Raw genomic sequence first — 13567 nt, forward strand, 5'->3', positions numbered from 1 at the left:
GATACTGCTGCCCAGCAATAAAGGTGACAGCATGGCTGTGGGACAACAGAGTGTCACCCCCAGAAAGCAGGACTTACATCTTTTGTGTTCTCTGTGTCCCCAGGGCTTGGCATTCAGTGGGTGCTCAGCGAAGACTTGTTAAATGACGGCGAGCCAAGTTCCAGGCTGTTTGCGGTATCAGTTAAGTCACTTGGCTTCTCGGAGCCTCCATGTCCCATCTTGCAAATGGGTAACTGACCTCAAACCCTACAGCATGGGTTGCAAATTTAACTGCCTACAGGAGCCAGGCAGGGACATAAAGGTGAAATGGGTCGGGGGCAACTGTGGCCAGGCCCTGTCTGTGGGGACAGCCACTCCTGGGCTGCAGCACACAGCACTTGCAAGCCCAGAGTTCCTGGACCCTCCCATTTCTCAAGAGAAGCCAGAAACCCGGCTGTTTGTCATTTTTAGTGTTGGCAGCTCATTTTGACTTTAGGCAAAAGCACCACACAGGCCACACACAATTCACCTGAAGGCTGACCCGGCACACGGCCCGCCAGCTTGAGTCCTTAGGGTTAGCGTTTGTGGCTCGCTAGGCCTTCAATAGGCCTGTCACGCCCAAGCCTGGGACAGGGGGTTAGCATGGAGAAGGCGGCACAAGCCTCACCCCGTGTGGGAGTAGCTATTATCCCAGCTTATGGGAGGGCCGGGCTGGACTCGTTGGTGCTGGGGTTGTGGGCATCGCCTGCAGAGCTTTGCCTGCCACTCCATTAAGGCAGCTGATAATAATCTAGGTGGAGCGTGGAGATAGGCCGACAATGAGTTAGCAAACTGTGGCCGGTTGATTGTATCTATTGTAAAGAGCCCAGATATAATATCAGATTAATACACTTTGTGTGCCTATTATAACACTGTCATTACGGACACGTTATAATTAAGGCCCAGGTGGGCCCCCTTCTCTCCCTGACGTTGCAGGTCCTGGCATAGCGTCTCCTCCTAACTCCCTCACGGCCATGACTGGCCCTGCCGATGGGGCATGGGACACAAACCCGATCAGCCAGTCACTGATGCATCCCACAGGGTGCCGGGCCCCATGCTGGGCACCAGGGACAGGCTTAGCACCAAGAAAGACCAGGTCCTGTCCTCAGAGAGCTCAGAGTTGGGGGTGGGGGACGAGGCTGGCTGGTAATGAAAATGGAAACAAAACAAGTCAGTCTCACCGCAAGTGCTGGCAGGGAGCTGGGAGAGGGCCTGGGTGGGAGGTGGGTGGCCAGGGAAGCCCCACCCCCCGCACTGCAGTCTGAAATAGGGCGAAGTGCCATGTGGGCACCATCCTTGAGCCGTCGACTGGAGAAACGGGGGCTCGTGAGGTTGGCTGAGGCACGATTTAGGCCACGTCACCCCTCCTGCCTCCAATCACTGATTCAGCAAGTCTTTGTGGAGCACCTACTGTGTGTCAGGCCTGGCCAACTGCCAAGGGAGCACCGTGACCAAAGTAAACAACAGTGCCTACCCTGAGAAGGAGGATGTTCTAAGAAGGGGAACAGACATTCAACAAATAAATAAATAAATGTATAATATGATGGCAGGTCGGGAAGAAAGATTAAAGTGCCAGGGGTGACAGTAGTGGTGACACTTTAGCAGGGTAGCCAGGGAAGGGTTCCCTGAGGCAGTGGCCCTGAGATGAGATCAGAATAAAGTGAGAGATCCAACTGTTGAAAGAGCTGGGGGCAGAGCGTTCTAGGCAGAGGCAGCAATAAGTGCAAAGGCCCTGGGGCTGGATCCTGCCTGGCGTGTTAGAGGAACGGCAGGAGACCGGGGTGGCTGGAGCTAAGTGAGCAAGGGAGAGAGGATGGCAGAGCTGAGAGAGGTCAGAAAGGCAGTGGGGCCAGATGAGGCGGGGACCTGCAGCCCTTGTCAGGCAGATAAGGCTTGTGCTCTTCCCTGGGAGCCATGGAGGGTTCGAGCAGAGGGGTCCCTTTGGCTGCGTGTGGAGAATGGACAGAGAGGAGTGAAGGCGGGGCAGGGAGACCAGAGGTGGATGCTTTGAGTCCACGTGAGGAAGCAGAGGGGGAACCTGGTTGGATTCTGGGTGGATTTTAAAGGTGGAGCTGACAGGATTTCCTGACCAATGATTGGACGTGGGGAAAAAGAAGTATCCAGTGACCTCAAGTTTCAGGCCTGAGCACCTGGAAGGACGGACGGGCCACTTCCTGAGAGGGAGTGCAGGGTTCTGGGCAGATGGTGCCAGGTCTGTCCTCTGACTGCGGCCGGAGAGCCCCCCGCTGGCCCCCACCCCAGCTTCTCTCAGGTCAGGACTGTGGAGGGGGAGTGAGGAGTCGGCCCCACCCATGCCTCTGGGTGTGAAAGGGGCGCCCAGCGCCTGGCCGCAGGATGGCACAACACTTAATAATTTCTCCGCTGAGTTGTGCAATGGGCACCCTTTATCAACTGGTGAAGGGAGTGGGATTTTGCAACCTCGCAATGGGTGAGTGTGGCGGATGCCAAGCGAGGGGCATATCAGGCCAGGCCACGGTCATCTCCTTGACCCACAGGACTGAGTCCCAAGCAGGCCATCAGGGGCTGAGCTGCCATGGTGGCACGGAGGGCCGGGAGTGGGCACTGGCCTCAGAGCTACTCGAGTTCAAATCTCAGTTCCTCCACTTGGGTGGGTGACCTTGGGCAAGTCACTCCCCCTGTCAGGAAGACCTTAGCTCCCTCTGAAGAAAGGGGCGTGGTTAAAACCCGTTGTGCGGCATGCTATTTCCTGTCTTCAGAGCGCTCACTGTGCACGTGGCCCTGTGTGGAGCACCTTCTGTGCATGGTCTCCCGTAACCCTCACGTCGGCCTCCAGGCTGTCATTTTCCTCTTGTACAAATGGGGAAAATGAGGCTCAGAGAGAAGCAGCTGCCCTGGTCACCCAGCCTCGCAGGGCGGAGCACGCTCAGACCCAGGTCTGGCAGACGGCAGACCCGGCTCCATTGTTAGGAAGTTTCGGGGCTCTCTGAGACAGCATCCTCGTTTGTAAAGTGGGAATTTCAAGCTACATGAAATTAAGCAGCCCTTCCCGTAGGGTCGGTGGCTGGTGCTTGGGGAGTGTTTGGAACACCGTGGCTATTCTTCTTCTTCTTCCCAGAATTGTTGCCAGCCTAAGATACCCACCTCCCTGCCTCCCGCCCTACCCAGCCCTGTGGGGCACAGACAGGACACAGGACTTTGAATCACACAGACCACATCCCTCCTGCCTTGCTACTGTGACCCTCGGCAGGTCTCCCTCGTCCACTGGGGTGACAATTCCCATCACGGCTCCAAGCTATTTACTGGTCAAAAAAAGCTACTGGGCCAGCAGTCATCCCAGTGTGCTAGGAGCCTCAAGATAGTCCTGGAAAAGAGCCATTGGCCCCACCTGGCAGAGGAGGACACCAAGACTCAGGCAAGACACATGACTAGCCCACAACATCAAGCCAAAGAGCAGAGGACAGGACACCTCTCCCACCATGACAGAGCCTCTAACTACTCAAGGCACGGGTGCAAAAGCCTTGCTGGCAAAGTCTCTCCCTGCCTCTCTCTTTCCCTCTGCCTTTCAAACCCACTCCTGAAGTGTGTCTCTCTTTGTCTGTCTCCTCCCTGCGTCTCTGTCTCTCCCTCAGTGTCTCTCATCTCTCCATCACATCTCTCTGCCTCTCCCTTAGTATCTCCCGCCCAGGCTGCCTCTTCCCTACACTCTCACCCTCTGGGCCCGCCTACCTCCTCTCCATTCCTGGCTCTATAAATATTTATTGAGGTGAAGGTGTCTGACCGCCTAATTTGCTTGAAACCCTTACCCAGCCCCACCTCCCTTCTCACAGCCACCACCCAAGGGCTCTCCAGGGATGGAAGGCAGGTGGGGGATCCACAGTTTCAGGGACACTCAAAATGCTCCCAGTTCAGGGGTCCCCAGCTCATGGCCAGACCTGGCCCCATCTGGATTCCCTCTTCCTGGGCAAGGGCAAACGCTGCCCAAGGTGCCCCGGGGGCAAATGCTGATTAGCCCAAGTCAAACACGGTCCTCTCCCTTCCCTTGCAGTGATTGGCTGAGGCTAGACGTGGAATGCGTCTGTGGCCAGTGAGATGGGGAAGTCTGCCAAGGGACTTCTGGGAACAGTTTCTTCATTCTTCAGAGGACACGTGAAGGCCTTTTCCTGCCTTGGCCATGGTTATGTGAGGAAGTGACAGCAGGAGCTTTGGCACCTTCGTGGAGTTATGAGGAGCTGGGCTTGGAGGAGATGGTAGAACCACGAGATGGGAAGAACCTGGGGTCTTAACGATGCCCAGCCCCCACCCCCTCAACCTCTAACTCACTCGGCCATTATTCATTCAGTCATTCAACAAACATTCACTGAGCACCTACCGTGTGCTAAGCCCTGTGATGGGCACTGAGGGTGCACCAGGAAACCTTGTCAACATGACCTCTGCCTCACATTCTAGGGCAGGGGACAGACCTCAAACGATCGTCTGAGTAAGTATAAAATGTGGCCATAATGAGGGCTAGAAGGAAAGGTCCATAGAGCTCAGACCAGAAAAGGGGATCCAGCAAGGTTTCCCTGGTGATGTGTCTTAAGTCAGGTTGCCCAGAAACAAAACCCCAAATGAGACTGGAAAGCATGTGATTCACTGAGGAATGCTTTTGGGAGAAAAGATGAGCAGGGAGCAGGACAGTGCTTGGGAAAGAGCTACGCTAGGATGTGGTCTCAGCTGATGTCTCGCTTCAGCCTGACCCCATGGGAGGCTCCTGAACGTGAACCGCATTGCAGAGCTGATCCCACCTTGAACTAAGAGGGTTGAGCTTTGTTCCCCTGATTTAATCAGTTATTGGCTGTGTCTATCTCCGATGTTTGGGGTTGAGAGAACCTCCCAGATGAGACAGCTCCTGTTCAGTGGGGCAAATCTCCAGAAAGGAGATCCAGCTAGCGCCCCATAGCTGCCTACACTGCATGGCAGCTGGGAGATGGGTGCAGGGTCCAGTGTAAGGGAATCTGGGTGGGTCACCACAGCACCCACTACAGGAGTTGTCCCCAATCTGAGATCTGTGCACTAAGTAGGTGAAGAGGAGCGAGGAAAGCATTCCAGTAGAGGAAGCAGCATGTGCAAAGGTCCTGAGGCAGTCAGGAGTCAGATTCACTGAAAGGTGACCAAGCTGGCTATAGCAGAGGGAATAAAAGAGTGGCAGGAGATGACGAGGGAGGGGTTAGCCACCTGCGGCAGTGGCTGGTCCTGATTAGGACGTTAAATCTTTATTCTGACGGCAGCGGAAGTTGTGGGAGACGGTTGAACAAAGGAGGATGGTGATTCAGTTGATGTTTTTTAAGGCTCCATCAGGCAGCATGTGGAGAATAAACTGAAACTGGGAGCAGGAGACCATTTGGAGGCTATTGTAATCACTCGGGTGTATCACCCCAGCCTGAACGGTGGGGGTAGGAAGCACGAAGAAGGGTGAGGCAAGACCTTCGCAGGCAGTACTAATGGTAGTTATTGATCACTTCCCATGATCAGGCCCTGTTCCGAACACCTAACGGAGAGCATCTCATTTAAGCACATTGCTGTCAAGTAGAGACTCTTACTATCCCTGCTTCACAATGAGGAAACTGAGGCATGGTGTGATCGATGCCCTAGACATGGCTCAAACCCTCACTTGCCGAGACTTCCTGCCCCACCTCAGTGGGCCCCAGACCACCTGTAAACCTCAGGCATCTGAGGTACCTTGGGGCGGGTCAGTCATCCTGGATGCCCCCCAACCCCCAGTTGGAGACACGTGGGAATCCCAGCATGTGTAACCAGTTTCTCCGGCCTTGAGAAGTCAGGGTTGTTACTATGTTTAAGGTGTCCCAGCCAGAGACCCCATTTCCACCCAGTTCCTCACTCTCTCCTATGGGGTAGGGACTCACCCTGTGAGACCCAGCAACCCAGAGAGAGGCAGGGACTTGCTGAGGCCATCAGGCATGTCCCTGGTGCAGGTGCCTATGAGGTGGGGGTTGGGGGGTGCTGTTAGCTGTTATCTGTGGCCAGAGGCAAGAGGCCCAGCGAAACACCTGGCTCCTCTGATACAGTAGACTGTGGTCCTAGCCCCTATGAGCACAAGGAGATAATCGAGACCAGATGCTGGCCAGTGATTCATTACAACATCACAGCCAGGACCGCCCTGTGGAGTCTCAGAAGAAGACTCAGAAGCAGGATCTTCTGGGGCTGGGATGGGGGGAGGCGTGGGGACAGTGGATGGAGACCCAGAGATCAGTGGAATTCCTTGCTAGGAGGAATCCACACAGCAAAAAATGTCTAGGCTGCTTCCTGACGGTCACTGGCTGCTCATGGAGCACCTGCTGTGTGTCAGGCCCTACAGGACAGCATGGTGACCAAGCAGATGTTGCCTGTCACCAGGGAGCTGACGCTTGCATGAAGGAAGCACACATCCAATATGGAATCCCGTTAAAAGAATGGAGAGTGCCAAGTGCTGGGAGGAGAGATGCAGGGAACTGCACGGGTATGTGCCAGGAAGGCCTCCAGTGAGGCAGCTGTGAGGTGAGGCCTGCAGGCTGCATAGAGGAGAGCTCTGGGAGGAGATGGAGGAAGAGCATACTAGGAGGGGATGCAGCATGTGCAAAGGTCCCGGGGTGGCCCGAGTGTAGAACATTCGAGGGTCAGAGGGTAGAAAGGGAGGGCCAGAGTGACAAAGGCAGGAGCAAGAACAGATCAGCAGGCACCCCTAGACCGAGATGAGGAGCTTGGATTTCAGCTTATGGGCCATGGAGAGCCATGGAAGGCTCCAGGCAGGGGTTGTGGGGTCAACATGATCAGACTGGAGTCCAGTGGATCTGCTGTACAGTATGGCTTGTCTGTAGGGGCCTGAGGAACTGTAGGTTCTAAGACCTAAGGACCCAGGCCTCCTGTGTCTCCCCCTCCCAATATTCAGGGCTGGAGCAGCCAGCAGGCTAGGCCAATCCCAGGTACCCCATGGGCCCCGGTTGCCCTCCCTCACCTGGACCTCCTAGGGAACATTCCAGGCAGTGATTATCTCAGTTCTGAGCACTAATTAGCCGGGTTTCTCCTCAGGCCTTCCCAGCTCTGCTCTGAGAGGGGCCCCTGGGGAGGCAGCCTCTAGGTACAAGGTCCCAAGAGAGAACTGGAGGGACAAGAAGTAAGGGGCCCCGAGTTGGTTCCTAGGACTGCTCACACCTGCAGCTGCCACCCAGAGGTGTGGAAAATGCCCTTCTGGGGATGCCTCCAGCACCCTCCACCCCAGTCCCACACCCTCCCTCCCCCAGCACTGCTGTACCTTGGCCAGCCCCAGGCACCTGGCCAGAGCAAGCCCAGCCCCCACCTGAGCTGGGAGCGAGCTCCGCTGTCTCCTTCCTCCTCGCTCTGATTCTTTGCCTCCCTAGGCCTGAATCCGGCTATCTGCATGTGTTTCTGTCTCTCTCTGTCTCTCTGTCTCTCTCTCTCTCCCTCCCTCCCTCCCTCTCCCTCTCTCTGTTTCCTTGTCCCCCAACCCCTCCAGCTCAATGCCCAGTTGCTCTCCCCTTCCTCGGGCCTCCAGCCTCAAGTGGGGGGCTGGGGAAGAAGGGGGAATGTTCTTCTGGTCCCAGCCCCTCAGGGGCTCAGAGTCGGGGTGAGCATCCCTAACAGCCTCCACACTGAGGAATGAAGACACTACCTGCACAAACCACTCCACCCCTTTGCGTTTTTCCAGCTCAGCCCCACTCTGAACTGGGCTGTGCCCTGCCCAGGGACCCACCGTTCCTGGGCCAAGCTGGGCTGCTAGCAGGTGAGGCCTGACCAGGAGCATCGTGAGAAACAGAAGCCAAAGCAAGATCAAGTTGCCTGTGCCCTCCACACATCCAAGCTGGAAACTTCATGGCCCCATTTACACATGGGGAAACTGAGGCACAGAGAGGGCTTCGGGTCACAGAGATAATTAGCATCAAAATTCAAACCCAAGACTCAGAAACTGCTGCAGACACAACCAAGGGTCTCCCTCCTGCTCCGGGTTTCCTTCCCCAGAGGCCACCACGGTCCCAGTTTCCTGTGTAGCCTCCCAGAACTGTCCGTGCATGTCCACATTTTTCTCCTTTTGGGAATGTTTTAACACATGCGGTGAAACAGCAGGCACTGTCCTGCACCTGCTTTCTCTACTTAACCATATCTTGAAGATCTCGCCTTGTCCGAACCTTCTTCCTTATTTCTAACACCTGCTGGTCCTCCAGGGCGTGGACGAGCCCCAAGGTACTCAACCAACAGACTGCAAGACGTCCGAGTTTTTCCCACCTTCACATACATATACAGAGAGAGAAAATGTCACAGCACCCCCAGCCCCCAAGCACCCCAGCTCATGTGCACCCCTGGCTGCTGACCCGAAGGACTCAGTTGTCTTGGAAGGGGCAGTGAGTCCACAGGGCTGAGCTTGTTAAAACTGCAGGTTTCTGGGCCTGTTTCAAAGCACCTGAAGGGAGTTTGGGCAAAGGAACCCCAAATCTACATTTTTAGCAAACACCCCAGAGAGGAGGGACTCGTGGGGGCATGGCAAAATCGTGAACTGTCCAGCTGCATGTTTAGGTGTGTCCCCAGCTCACAGGGCTCTCCTGGGGATACCCTGCCCCCCATCTCAGCAGGTCCCTGTCATTCCATTCATGTGGTGAGGCTCTGGAAAAATCGGGGGTGGGGGGATGAAAAGGGTCCTATGCAGTGAAATAGAAGCAATAATGAAGCTGAAAAACCAATAGATGGGGAGACAGAGGCAAAGAGAGGTGACTGGACAAGACCCAGACTCTACAGGCCTCGGTGTTAATATGCAGCAAGGTTGAACTTGAACCCAGGACTCCTAACTCTCGGGCCAGGAGTTTTCTATTGCATTCCACCCCACCCTGGTCCAGTCTCCTGTCAGCTGGCCATCACTCGTCCATCCCCCTCACCCGATAATCTGCCCACCCACCTGTCTCTCCTTCACCTGTTCACTGCTCAGGGGTGGGCAGTGGCACAGATCGGCCCAACCGGAGTTCATCTCAGGGTTCATTTGGTAGCCACTAGGAAGCCGACCCCTAGCCATCCCAGTCCATCCACCCACCTCTCCATCCTTCTCTCTGTCCAGAGACACAACCATTCTTCTGACCACCCCTCCTCCAGCCTCCCTCCAGGATTCAGAGCACCTACTATGTGCCAGATGCCACTTCAAGTGCTGGGAACACGGCATCAACACGACAGACCTGTTCCCACCTCAGCAGCTTAGCACCTACGGGAGAGACTAACCACAGACATGCAATCACACACGTGTAGACCCCCAAACAGGGGTCCAGGAGGAGAGTACCATGCATGAGAACGGAGGGGAACAAGCAAGGATCGGGGGGGCCTTCTTGGAAGACTGTCTCCTCTGAGAATCGAGCAATGAGTAGGCGTGAACCTGGTGAAAAGGGAAGGAAAGGCGTTTATCAAGGAGGGAACAGTATGGGCAAACAGTGGAAGGGGGAACAGAAAGTGGGAAGGATGAGGGACAGTCAGAGAGAAAGGACAGGCGGGAAGCCCACCCAGGAGAATCACTGAGAAGCTGGGAAGCTCCGCTTGGACCGACCCGCCTCCTGCCCCTCTCCCCAGGAGAACCAGCCCCGGCCTGCCCTCCTGGTCGGAACACTGTCTCCCTGGCGCCGCTCCAGCTCCCAGCTCCCTGCCAGCCCTGGCCTGGCTGCCTCCTCCCACTCACCTGCCAACCCTGCTTCGCTGCAGGAGGGTCTTCCCTCCCCGTCGCCAGCTCATGGGGGCACCAAATCCTCCATGGTGGGGGTGGGGGGCAGAGGCTGGGGTAGACGGGTCCCCTCAGGCATCACCAGCCCACCAGGAACTCCACTAAGACTTAGGCAGTCACTCCATCCAAAGCCTCCACATACCCTCTGCAGTAACACAGTGCTGCATATTGAGTGCCTAGTGTGTACCAGACCCTGGGCTCAGCAGTTTCCACCAGTCCTTTCCTTTTGTTCTGTCCTTCCACCCCACAACCCGGGGGGAAGAAGTCGAGTCACATCCCTCCTCTGCTGAAAGCCCCCCCCCACACACACACACACATCTGCCCCTCCAGCGTAGACAAGCTCAACCCCACCTCAGGGCCTTTGCCCTTGCTGTTCCCTCTGTCCCCAGATACTCCCGTAGCTCTCTCCCTTGCCCCTGTCAGGTCTTTGCTAAGACATCACCTCCCTCGTCCAGGCCTTCCCCCGACCCCCGTGGTGAAACGCAGCACCACTCAACATGCACACACCGGAGCTCCTTCTCTCTTCCCTCTCCTTTATCCTTTGCCGCAGCACTCCACCGCAGACTGGACTGGCTGTCCCATGTGAGAAAGTCAAGTTCGTGAAGACAGGGTTGGGGCTGCCTTGTTTTCTGCTGTGTTCCCAGGCACAGCCCGGTGCCTGGCACGTGGTAGGTGCTCAGCGAAGTCACTCCTGGAGCACGTCTTTGAGGGTCTTCTGTCTGCCAGGTGCCGGGCCACAGTCACAGACACAACAGAGGGCAGGGTGAAGACAGTGCGGAGAGCAGAGCATAGAGGCCCTGGGTCCCGGACCTCAAGCGGCCACCGCCGGGTGGTGGGAGCTCGGGAAAACACAGGAGGCCTGAGCGGCAGCGCCCTCCCACGCCCCCCCGTGACACCCACAGTACCGTTATTCTTCCCTGGAAAATGCTGGGCTCTCTTACTGTTGGGACCACATGGTTCCACTGTCACAGTTTCCGCAAGAAACTCCAGCGCACTGAACCCCCCTCCACGGAGCTCTCAACTGCCCAGAGCTGGGTTTTGTTGTTTGTTCCTTTTGCTTCCATTAGTTTGTGTGCCAGCCACTTATTTACTGACCAAGCATGTGGCTGTGGCGGGGCATCACAGATACTCATTACAGAAGGGGCCTCGGAAACAAGGCGAAGAATGGGCCCGGAGATAGGGGGCGGGTGTGAAGCCACCAAAGGACCTGCTCATGGAGGGGGCGCTGGGTGAGTTGGGGTCAGTGGAAATGGGTCCCTTCTTCCTGCCCCAGGTTACACTTCCATAAAAAGTTTACGTTTTAAAAAGTATAACAGGAAGAAAAAAAAAGAGAAAGGAAGGAAAAAGACACATCGGCACCCAGACGAAAGTAACGCACACACAAAGGTCTGGAAGGTCACACCCCAGCATCATAAAGCCGCCCTGGGAGGGCGGGGTGGAAGGGGGGACCAGCCCTGGGTCAAGTCCTCCAAGGTCAGCTTCAGTCTGATCAGAAATGGTTTCATGGTTTAAGAGAATGGATGTGTGTATTGCTAGCATTGTTTTAAATCAAAATCTAATTGTAAAAAAGGCAAAAAGACAGGCCAGCCAGGGAATCAGAGAGCAAGCTGAGCACCTACTATGTGCTCCAGTTGGGCCCGCCAAGTCCTTACTTTCCCAAGTTTCACCTTTAGCTCAGCCACCAATGGAAGGGGGAACCAGACAACTTAGGTTCCTCTCTCATCTCCCTGTGGCCTTGCACCAAGCACTGCTTCCCACTTCCCAGATGAGGAAACTGAGGAGAGCGAGGTCAGTGATGGGGACAGCTACACTCAAAGAATGTTCCTGAACATCCAAGGAGACAACTCCGGGGAAAGTGCCTGGTGACCTCACCAGATACCACAGGCCTGCCCAGGACCGGCCCCTCCTCCTGAAAACAACTAAGAATTTCAGTACAAACCAGCAGAGCATTAAACCAAGCCTGGGGCTTCAGAGCGCAGGGGCCTGTGCAACTGCCCGGAAGTCCGCCCAGTCTCGCCTCCGCTTACCAGGAGCTTTTTGAAAACTCAGAGTGGCAAGCTGAGAGTTTTCCCAGTAACCTTCAGACAGTCCGAAAGCTCCATTCTCTAAAACTTTCCATTCCATGCCAGTTTTAACACGCCGGTGTTAGTGGGGCCTGGGGACACCAGGAGCTCCCCCTGGTCCCACAGGTAGCAATAATAACAACAGTCGCAGCTCCCATTACTGAGTACTTAGCAAGGGCAGGCATTGTGTCAAGTTCTGTGTACATCGTACTCCTCGACTCTGCTCATCAATGCTATTAGGTAGATGCTCTCACATGCAGGTTCTAGAAGTGGAAACCAAGGCACAGACAAGGGAGCCACTTGCCCCAGGTCACACAGCCAGTTAGGGGCCTGCCTGGGATTTGCATCCAAACCTGTGGGGCTCCAGGGCCCACACGCTGGCCCGGGGAGGAAGGCAAAGGCCAGCTGGAGGGAAGCAAGGTTGGCAGAGCCGCCCCAGGCCAAGGAGCGAGTCCGTGTATGGGGGCTGCCGGCCGGGCTGCCCTCTGTCCCACTGCCTCCCCTCCCAGTTGGAACCGCCAGCTCTGAGCTGGGCCGGTCTTGCCAGCCCACGGTTTCACCATCCCCAGCCAGGCCCAAGGGAGGCCCTGGGAGCTGAACAGGGCTGTCCAGCACAGCAAGCCCAAGCCAGAGTACTGGGTGAGGCACACACCCTGGGATCACCCAGACCCACATTCAAATCCTGCCTCTGCCACCCACCAGCTGGGTGACCTCAGGCAAGGCAATCCCTCTCTCTGAGCTCCTGGGTCCTCCTCCGTTTTTCCTTCTGAACCTCAGGTGCAAAGGACTGAGTTATCCAACTAGATTCACGACACGGTGTCCTCATTCCCCACGCAAGGCTCCTCTCTGGGTTTATTTATTTCTTCTCTTCAGCCCCACTCCCTGCCCACCTCATTCTCTTATGTTTGATGTGTATCTTTAAGTTAATTCTCTTTGACTTCGATTTTGAGCTTAACGTATGCACAGTGAAGTGCAGAAAGGGAATTCACCTCCACGAATCTTTGTCTCAGTGAATGTCTACACGTGTACAAATCCAGGTGACCACCACTCAGGTCAAGATGCAAAACCTTGGCCGCAGCCAGGAGGCTCCCCCAGGCCCCTTCTCGGGCCACAACCCCTCCGCCCACGAAAGGAACCACCGTGGTAACTTCTAGACACATCTGATCTGTTCGTACCAGGGGCCACACTGGTGGTCTGAGTCTGGCTTCCTTCCCTGGGCACACTGCCACTAAGGTGCACCCACGGCGCGGCTGCCGCAGTAGCTGCCTCCATGTTATTGCCGAACAGCATTCTGTTTACAGATGGATTGCAGTTTGTCGACTGCACTTGCTGGAAGACATTTGGGTTGTTTCCAGTCTGGCGATTATAAATAAAACGGCTGCAAACGTGCTTACAGGTCTTTCTAGTGGACACATACTTCCATCTATCTTGGGTGACTTACAAGGGACTCCAGGATATCCTTCGCGCAGGTTGTTGGTATTTTGTCCTATTTCATCATTTCCCCTCTATTTATCGTCTCCCTTGGACGGGATTATTTGAGAGTCGGTTGTAGACGTGTTGTTCTTCGATGCCTGAACCCAACAGCAGGGCCCTCCTGACCCCCCCCTCCCGTCACACACACACAGTACTGTTATCAAGGTCAGGACACTTGTCATCGATACGCATCACCACCAAATCCACACACCATTCTCAGCATTCCACGAGACCCATAAGGGTCTTACTGATTGTTTTCTGGTCCAGAATCACACCTATCTTCCAT

Source organism: Desmodus rotundus, chromosome 6 (genome assembly GCF_022682495.2).
Source record: "Desmodus rotundus isolate HL8 chromosome 6, HLdesRot8A.1, whole genome shotgun sequence".
Taxonomy (NCBI): Eukaryota; Metazoa; Chordata; class Mammalia; order Chiroptera; family Phyllostomidae; genus Desmodus; species Desmodus rotundus.